The 8,717-nt window shown below is 34.6% G+C and overlaps 1 protein-coding gene across 6 annotated transcripts in view; it reads left to right on the forward strand.

The window, feature by feature from the left end:
• CDC73 (cell division cycle 73) overlaps nt 1–7,384 on the forward strand; it is a 253,894-nt gene extending 246,510 nt beyond the window's left edge. Inside the window, exons 24-25 of one of the 6 annotated variants that reach the window (XR_013374103.1) lie at nt 591–658; nt 1,764–7,384. The gene's annotated coding sequence lies outside the window, so the exon portion shown is untranslated. Of the gene's footprint in view, nt 1–590 lie in introns of all 6 variants that reach the window. The other 5 variants (XR_013374106.1, XR_013374105.1, XR_013374107.1 and 2 more) reach the window with 5 other exon arrangements.
• Nucleotides 7,385–8,717: the final 1,333 nt, after the last annotated feature.

Consider the following 8,717-nt stretch of genomic DNA (forward strand, 5'->3'; position numbering starts at 1 on the left):
AAATCATAATCTCAACAGAAGATAGTCTGTGTAGCAAGAGAGAAAACATCCTTGGAGGATGACTATTGATTCTGCATCACAGGATCAGTGTGAGAAACTCACGAGGTCATCTGTGAATGATGCCCATTCATTCCAGGAAACAGTTCTTACTCCCCTGGAGTGAAAAGGAAAAGGCATAGCTCAGATAAGCAGTGTAGCCAGGAACAGTGAGTGAAACCGGATTAATAAGTTACTTGAAATGAAACTAAACAGCTTGTTTGTAGTAATATAATTCTCAAAATACAGTTTTGTGGGAAATTTGGATCTGTAGAAAAGTGGGATTTATGATAGAAATATAATCAGGGGCATAAAAATCTGTACTATTAGTAGAAATCGGTAGGCCAAGGCTGTGCATGTTCTCTTCAGGAATAACTCATAGGTTTACAAGTGATTTATTTAAATTAAAACTGTCACCCACTAACTGTGCTAGTAAGCTATGCCAGCAGTGAATATGAGCGAGGCCTGGCAGCGTAATATATGGAACAATGATACCCGGAGAATACTTTCAATAACCTGATCCACCTTCCTTTGTTTTATTTTATTTTTTTCAGTAGGCTCTACACTCAGGGTGGAGCCTGGTGCCAGGCTTGAAGGCGTGACCCTGAGATCAAGACTTGAGGTGAGATCAAGAGCCACACACTTAACTGGCTGAGTCACCCAGGCACCCCACCTTCCTATATTTTAATAATGGGTTGAGTGTGAATGGGTTGGGTGGGAGGTGGGTATGCAGGGACCCCTAAAGGAAACAGGTAGGGGGTGAAAATGTCTAAGAGAGAAAATGCTTCTAGACCTCCTTTCTTCAACCAGGATTTCTGAAAACTTTCTGGGTTGCTGCTTTCAGTGGCACATGTGGAAATCCAAATAACCAATCCAATAAAATTAGATATAGTAACTTTCTTGACTGTATCTTTATAAATTGGTACTTATTTCAGACAAATGAGTAAGAGTTAAGAAACTGGGTGCCACTAACATTACTAACAGAGATCATGAGAATTTGTAGGAATTTTGTAGGGATTTTGGTAGAAATATAATCTTTGTAGGAATTTCACTTCAAAGTCTGAGAAAAAAAATGCCTAAGGCATGTTTTATGGGCCAGGTGTGCTTTGAAGGGCAAATAGCTGATGACAACAGAACTTGAGGGCATTCACGGAACATGCCAAAGAGTGAGGTGAGACTATATTTGCTATACTTGAATCAAGAAGGAATATCCCCAAGTAGATACATCATTGCTTTTTCTCCAATAAGCAATATTGTGGTTGAAGATGTGGCTCTGCAGTCACACAAACCTAGGGTGGAACTCCTGATTGGTCATGCATCTGGTAGTCTTGGATAAATGATCTAACCTTACCAAGACTCACTTTCCCTATTTTTGAAATGGCATGATGATGGTAATTTTCTCATAACATGGGATTAAATTAACTCTTGCAGAATGGCTGATAACACTTTTTGTATAGAGGGAGGAAATTAAGAGACCAGGTGCTTCAGGAGGGCTTTCTATAAATATAAGCTGTTGTCCCCCTCATCAAAAATACATGGCAAACTTGGAAGAAGAGGTAGTAACATCAGCTTGAATTTAAGACAATTTTAGATGATCTGAAAAACTAGTAGAGCCAATTGCCGGAGGTCTGTTTGCATGAAGTGTGAAGAGCTTTTAAAAGAGGAAGAAAGAAGGAGTGAAGTATGGTCTATCTGACCTCATGCAATGTTTGTCTTTTGTTTGTCAGATTTGGCATTTAACTTGAGAGACTGAAGATAGAAAGAGACAGTTTCCAAAGCATATATGACAATAGGATTCTGACCCATGTAAGAAACCTGATTCCAGACCACAATTTCTTTAGCAGCCTGTTCCGGAAACCAAACCACAACCCACCCAACAGCCCAAGATGGTGAAGGCTTAGTCAGTAACTGTCAAGTTTCCTCTTTTTGCCCCAACTTCCAACTCAGGACTGGGCAAATAAGGCCAGATATGCTCTCCAAACCTATTACCTAGGATGGTTCATTTTTAATTAGTCTGCTTCTACCTCTACCATAGCAACAGTTTCCAATCAGAGCATACCTGGAGGCTTCCCTTTTTTCTTGACAAAGCTTTTCCATAGCCATGACTGCCTTTGAGTTTCCTCTAAACCCAAGTGATGGGGGTGCTGATTACCTTGTTATAGCAAGCTTTGAATAAATATCCTCTGTTCTCATTTGGGTTGTTTTCATTCATTACCAATATCTACAGCACGTATATTTGTTTTCATGAAACAATAATGTTTGACATTAATGTACGAAATTATCATTGAATAAAATGAATGTTTAATCCTGTACCTCTGGGTATTCACAAGCCCTGGTTTGAGGATTTTTTTTTTAATTTTTATTTATTTATGATAGTCGCACAGAGAGAGAGAGAGAGGCAGAGGAAGAAGCAAGCTCCATGCACGGGGAGCCCGACGCGGGATTCGATCCCGGGTCTCCAGGATCGCACCCTGGGCCAAAGGCAGGCACTAAACCACTGCGCCACCCAGGGATCCCTTGAGGATTTTTTTTAAACAATTTTATTCAACTATAGTTTACGTACCATATAATTCAAACTTTGGAAGTATTCTCCCAATCTGAGTTGATATTTCACTTTCTTAATTCTATCTTTTTTTCTTTTAAAATTATATCTTTTGACATGTTAAGAGTTTTTAATTTTAATAAAGTTCAATTTAAATCAATTTTTTCTTCTATGGATTATGCTTTTTGTGTCATTTCTAAGACATCTTTGTTAAACTCAAGGTCAAAGAAATTTTCTGTTATGTTATTTTCTGGAAATTTTATAGTTTTAGCTCTTACACATAGGTCTTTGATCCATTGTGGGTTTATTTTTATGCATGGTGTGAGGTTAAAGTATAGGTTTATTTTTTTTTGCATATGAATATGCAGTTGCCTTAGCACCATTTGTTGAAAATGCTGTCCTTTCTCCCGTTGAATTGCCTTGACACCTTGTCAAAAATTAATTGACCATAGGTATGAGATTTTTTTTCCCCTAGATTTTCTATTCTGTCCCATTGAGCTATATATATTACACTGTCTTGATTACTGTAGCTTTATAGTAAGTTTGCAGTCAGGTAGTATAAGTCCTCCAATGTTGTTCTTTTTCAAAATTGTTTTGGCTATCCTAGATCCTTTGTACTTCCATATGAATTTTGGAGTCTAATTTGCCATAGACCTCCAGGCAGTTTAGGTGCTGAGATGAGTCAGGGCTTGGTGGTGCAGGCTGGCAGTCTGTTTCATCTCTAACTCATTTTAGCAGATACTATGTTTAAGTGAAATAAATCTGCAATAAAATTCACCAGAAGACCTTGGAAAGCTATTTCTTTTCTTAATTCTACATTCTCTACTAACATCTTTGACTTCTCTAAAGAATCCTTTTTCTTCATTCTCTGAAATGTCCTTTTCTGCTTTTGTTCTTTAACATGGACATTCCTCAATGCCATACAAGCAGTCACATCTGCTAATGTGTATCTCCAAATGTTTCATTGAGAAGAGCAGGAAAAAAAACTAGGATTATACGTTTACTAAATAAGAACTTATTTGTGTAATCTGAAAATGAGGATGTGGAATATAGTAATACATATACACATACATTTATTTTTGCAAAAGAAAGTAGTGGTAGAAATTGTCTTCTCTATAAACATAGGTGGTGCTCAGAGTGAAATGGCTCCCTTTATGAAGAAAAAAATATATGCACAATACACCTATGAATGTGGGAGAATGGCGATTCTGTTATTGCATAACTATCCACTAGCTAGGTAATATTTAAGGCAAGTGGTAAGATATTCTTTTTCAGCTTGCCTATTAGAATTCTCAATGTATAAAAGGCTGAGTTTTGGTTTTCTTATATTGCTGCTATTTAAAATCAACACATGAATTTATTTGTATTGAAGTTTCTAACAAACTGCAGAACTTTTAAAAGTGGAAAAATTTGAAGCACATTTTAGCATTAGTAAAGCACCTTAAGTGTAGTAGATATTCAATTAAATTTAGATCTGATGACACAGCATTTATTTTACTTTTTTAAGTTTAAAAAGACACTACATACATATTAGGGTATATTTTATATAATATTAATATAAATTTTGTACCAGAAAAAACAAAAACAATTCAAATGTTCTACCAGAATCTGTCTATGTATTATTGTTGAGGGAACAAAACCAAATAATTCGGGATTAAAAAAGCAATGCTAGGAATTTAAAAATAATTTTCTCAGCAGCAATAAAGTAACCAGCTCTCCAAGCATACTATTTTATTCACTCAGAAGAAGTAAATTCGAAATGTGTGTAAACCTGTCTAGTTGAGTACAAAGTAAGCAGAATCACTTTATATTTATTATGTAATTGTCTTGACATCTTTGATACTTAGTGGGTCTCAGTGCTGATTGAAGGGGATTGGCAGAAACTCTAGGCTTTGAAAGTTGAGTAATTTTCATCTAATTGCACTGTAAGTATCTCAGGAATATTAATAGCCATCAATTAATAGAGACTTCTTGAATTTACATGTAGATATCCATATATTAATAAGTATATATGTAAATGAATGTGTATTAGTAGGTAAGTGCTTTAGAGCAGTGCATGGCTGACAATAAGGAGTGATTATGAATTAGTCATCATGTGGACATATTAGTGTTATCTATATATTATTTCACTGTATGTTATTAAATAAGTGAAGGAAAATCCTGCTCTTTTGACTGTAAATGGAAGTAGGTGCCTCTCAGTATGAACTTTTGACTCTGATGCTGCCCATTTCAATAGTGAGCCTGTGGTAACCATATAATACTGAAGGATCACCAATTCTCTCAGCACTAGGTATTAATTTTGGCATCATCTTGCCAAGGAAAGGAAGAAATGTGACATGGATGACTGAAGTAAAGAGCCAAAAAGAATGATCCTGCAAAAATGATACGTATTTTACATTAGGATCTGACTTTACTTTCTCCTTTGAGGTTTAGACTTTTTGCTGCTGAAATCAGTAGGTTTTTTTGTAAAACAGATCACTTTCTTTTCATGTGTGATTCTCTAACAAGGAGTCATGATTTAATATATGTTAATTAAATGAATAAAAATATTTTTCAGACTATTCATTTTTATAACAACAGTGTGAGTGAAGGGTAGGTAGCTTCTGACATGCCTCTCAATGAATGAACTCTACTTCCTGGTATTCATGTTTTCATGGAATCCCTTTGAGTGTGAGCTGGACCTAATGACTTGCTTCTAATGAACAGCAAATGGCTAAATTGATGGAATATTGCTTCTGTGTTTGAGCTGCTATCATTCTCTTACACTCTCTCTTGCTATGGCCATTTTATGAGCTATTCTTTGGAGAGCCTACCTGACAAGGAATTGAGGGAAACATCCAGCCAATAGCTCATGAGAAATGAGGCATGAATGAGTACAAGAGCCTTCTAAGATCTGAATCCTGCCAACCACCACATAAATGACCTTGGAAGTGAATCCTGGGTCTTGAGTGATGTTCAGGGCTGGAATACTCACCTAAGTTATACCTGGATTCTTGATCTAGAGAAACTGTGAGATAATAAATGTTGTTTTAAGCCCCTAACATTTGAGGTAGTCTGTTCTACAGTAATGGATAATGAAAACAATAGGTAAATTGAAGAGCTGAATATTTACTCAGTGAATTTGGGTTGTGGAGACAGGCAATTTGGTTAATTTTGATGTCAATTATCTGTGATAGTTATAAAATGTTTCTCGAGTTAAAAAGAATTATACAATATTATGAACCTAATATTGTATAACACGATTTTCCTAAGAATTTTCCCTGCTCTCACTCCACATCCAGCCTGAGCTTTATGATCTACTTATTTTATACATATGATATAACTATGATATTAGAATATTTCTTTATACATAATTATACATAATTACTAAATAGCCAAATGACAAAAATAAAATAATTTGACAAAAATGCTTTGTATGTCATCGCTGTAGGCCATATCATGTCAGGGAACATAAAATATAGGATTTATCTGTTATACATTCATTACCCATGAAGAAAGTTACTTCCCATGGGATGTTCTTGGCAGAGTGCTCCTTTGAGATGATCTGCCTGGATTATACCAGTCATGATACATTACATCATACAAGAGAATGAGGGTTGCCACTGTCAAATGCAATGTGCCAGATGGAAATTGTCAAAGAAAATTTTCTTGGAGCTTACATGATATAAATTTTTCAGTGCTTCTCCTCACCCTAAGTAATTTGTAATTCAAACAGTGAGTTGTAGGCAGGTAGAATTCTGAAAAAAATGTGATTAAAGATATTGTGTCAGTTATATATGCCCTATTAGGAGTTAGCCGTATTTTCTTCCTACAACTTTGGGCTAATGTATCCAGGTGAGGAGGTATGTAAGGCTGAAGTTTATGGAGTCAACTCACTTTGCCAGACAAACTAAATGAAATTTAGTGATGTTTCTACTTTCACTTTATTCCAGGTCTAACAATGGTTTTGTGCAAGTTTGACAGCTCCGGTTTGAAGTTTTTCTGTTAACATGTTGTGGTTTTCATCTTCTGATGAGTATAGCAGATTCTAAATAATTTAGCTGTTAGCTTAAGGGCAGTTTTTGTGATGATACAGATTCTTTTCTTCTGGGTCTATATTTAGGGCACTCTAATTAAGCACTTCAACCAGAGGCAAAAGGCAAGCTCTGGTTATCTTGCAGTTTGGCTTATTGGCTGTTTTGATAAAGAGAGTCAGTGGAGGAGGAAGTTGGATTTAAGAAAAAACATCCACTAATTTCAGTGATCCATATTAGTTTGGGTCCTGTTAACAAAGGTCTCAAATTGATTGGTTTTAAATTTCAACTCTTGCTGGATCAGTACAACTGGTCAAGATACGATAGGAAAAAAATTATTCACAAGGATGGGAATTTATCCTAATGCTTTGTCGTTCTGTAATTGACGGTTATAAATACTCTTAACATTATTGCTATGGATAATTGGATAAACTTAGCCTTTTAAACCATGAGTCAAATTTACTAACTTTGTGGTTATCTGCTGGTCTGCTTAGAGAGAAATTGATCCTGATTATCTGTTATTTGCTCGGATTACTTGTAATCAGTCAGATGTAGCAAGTTTTTCTGCATACTAACAAAGTCTGCTTTTCTTGCAGAGGCTTCTACTGGTTGTTGCTTTCAGGTACCTTGAAGAAATCATTCTTTCCAACATCACATAAAAGATGAAATTCATGTTCCAATTTGACAGTGATGGAAGAGAATGGTTAATTATTTTTATGTATTTAACTTTAGAGTTATTACTCTATTATAAAATCACCTAAATAAAAATTCTTTATTCTTTCAAGAAGAAAAATCTATGGTGTTTTTTGTTGTTGTTTTATAAATTAAAGTGTGGTTTGAAAAATAAAGCTCTACGAAAAAATTGTGCCTAGTCTGCATTGTCTTTCAGCTTTTTAGAGAGAAAGGAAAAGCATGTCAGCCAGTCCAGAAAGATTGTTCTGAAGATATTTGCAAAGTTTGTCATAGATATGACTGGTTGGATCAGGAAAAATGCTTCTTTCTTAACTTTTATGTGAACTGGGTCAGTATCCTTTTATATATATTAATTTTTATAAAAAATGTATTCATCACTACAAAGCAATACTTATTACAGGACAAAGTACAAAATTAGTTTGTCTAAGGAATCTATAATTTCACCAAGGATGAACTTTAATCTTTTAATTATTTATTACATACCTTCCAGATAAACACACACATGTAATTTTTTAGCCAAGATAGTATCAAGGGTTATGCTACTTTGCCCTGACTTTAACTTGCTTTTTAATTAAACAATATTTTGCTAACACATTTCTTTTCATCAAAGGTCATCATTATTGTTCTTGATGACTACATTAGTATTTCAGTATATGGATATGCCATAATTTGTTTAACCAGTTGACATTACATTCTGTTGTTAAGCAATCCTGACATAAACTTCCGTATTCATAACATTTTGGAGCCCTTGTCAGATTCTTTCTTTAGGATACATTCCAAAAAAAAAAAAAAAAAAAAAGATACATTCCTAAAGATTATATGATTAGTATTGTTATTAATATTAAATATTATTTAATATTATTCCTATGTGATTAATAGTATACGTTTAAGTATTTTTGATATACACTAAATCTATTTTATCAAGTGAAAATTTCTGTTACCTTAAAGAACATTTTCAGGATCCTTCTTGTTATTTGATCATTTGCATAATATAAACAGCTTTTATTTCATATGCCAATGTGTATCTTGGGTGACCATTAGAGGTCCTCTAGGAAACTAAATATCCCACGTGCAACTCAAATTTTTAATTCAGGAGTTGATCTTTATGTAAAGCAGAGAGAAAAATAGTCTGGAGTTTATGCTCTCTACCTCTAATAACATTAGGTATTAAGCTCAAGTCTCTTTCTTTCTTCCACACCACCACCTGCTTTAAGAAAATGACTTCCTATCTGTGGAAGAGTCAAAGGCATTTGATTGTATTTTCTTTGTGTTTGAGAAGTAGCTTATGGCCTTTTGCTTGTCATATGTTTATTTTCGCAGTCTTCTTTTCACATATTTTGCTCTTTTATACTTACTTGAAAGAATCTAAGTCAAATAGTGACCTGGAAATCTTGGAGTCAAAATGTCTGGCGTAAAGTATTTTGATCCTGTTT

This window comes from Canis aureus, chromosome 38, assembly GCF_053574225.1.
Source record: "Canis aureus isolate CA01 chromosome 38, VMU_Caureus_v.1.0, whole genome shotgun sequence".
Lineage (NCBI taxonomy): Eukaryota > Metazoa > Chordata > Mammalia > Carnivora > Canidae > Canis > Canis aureus.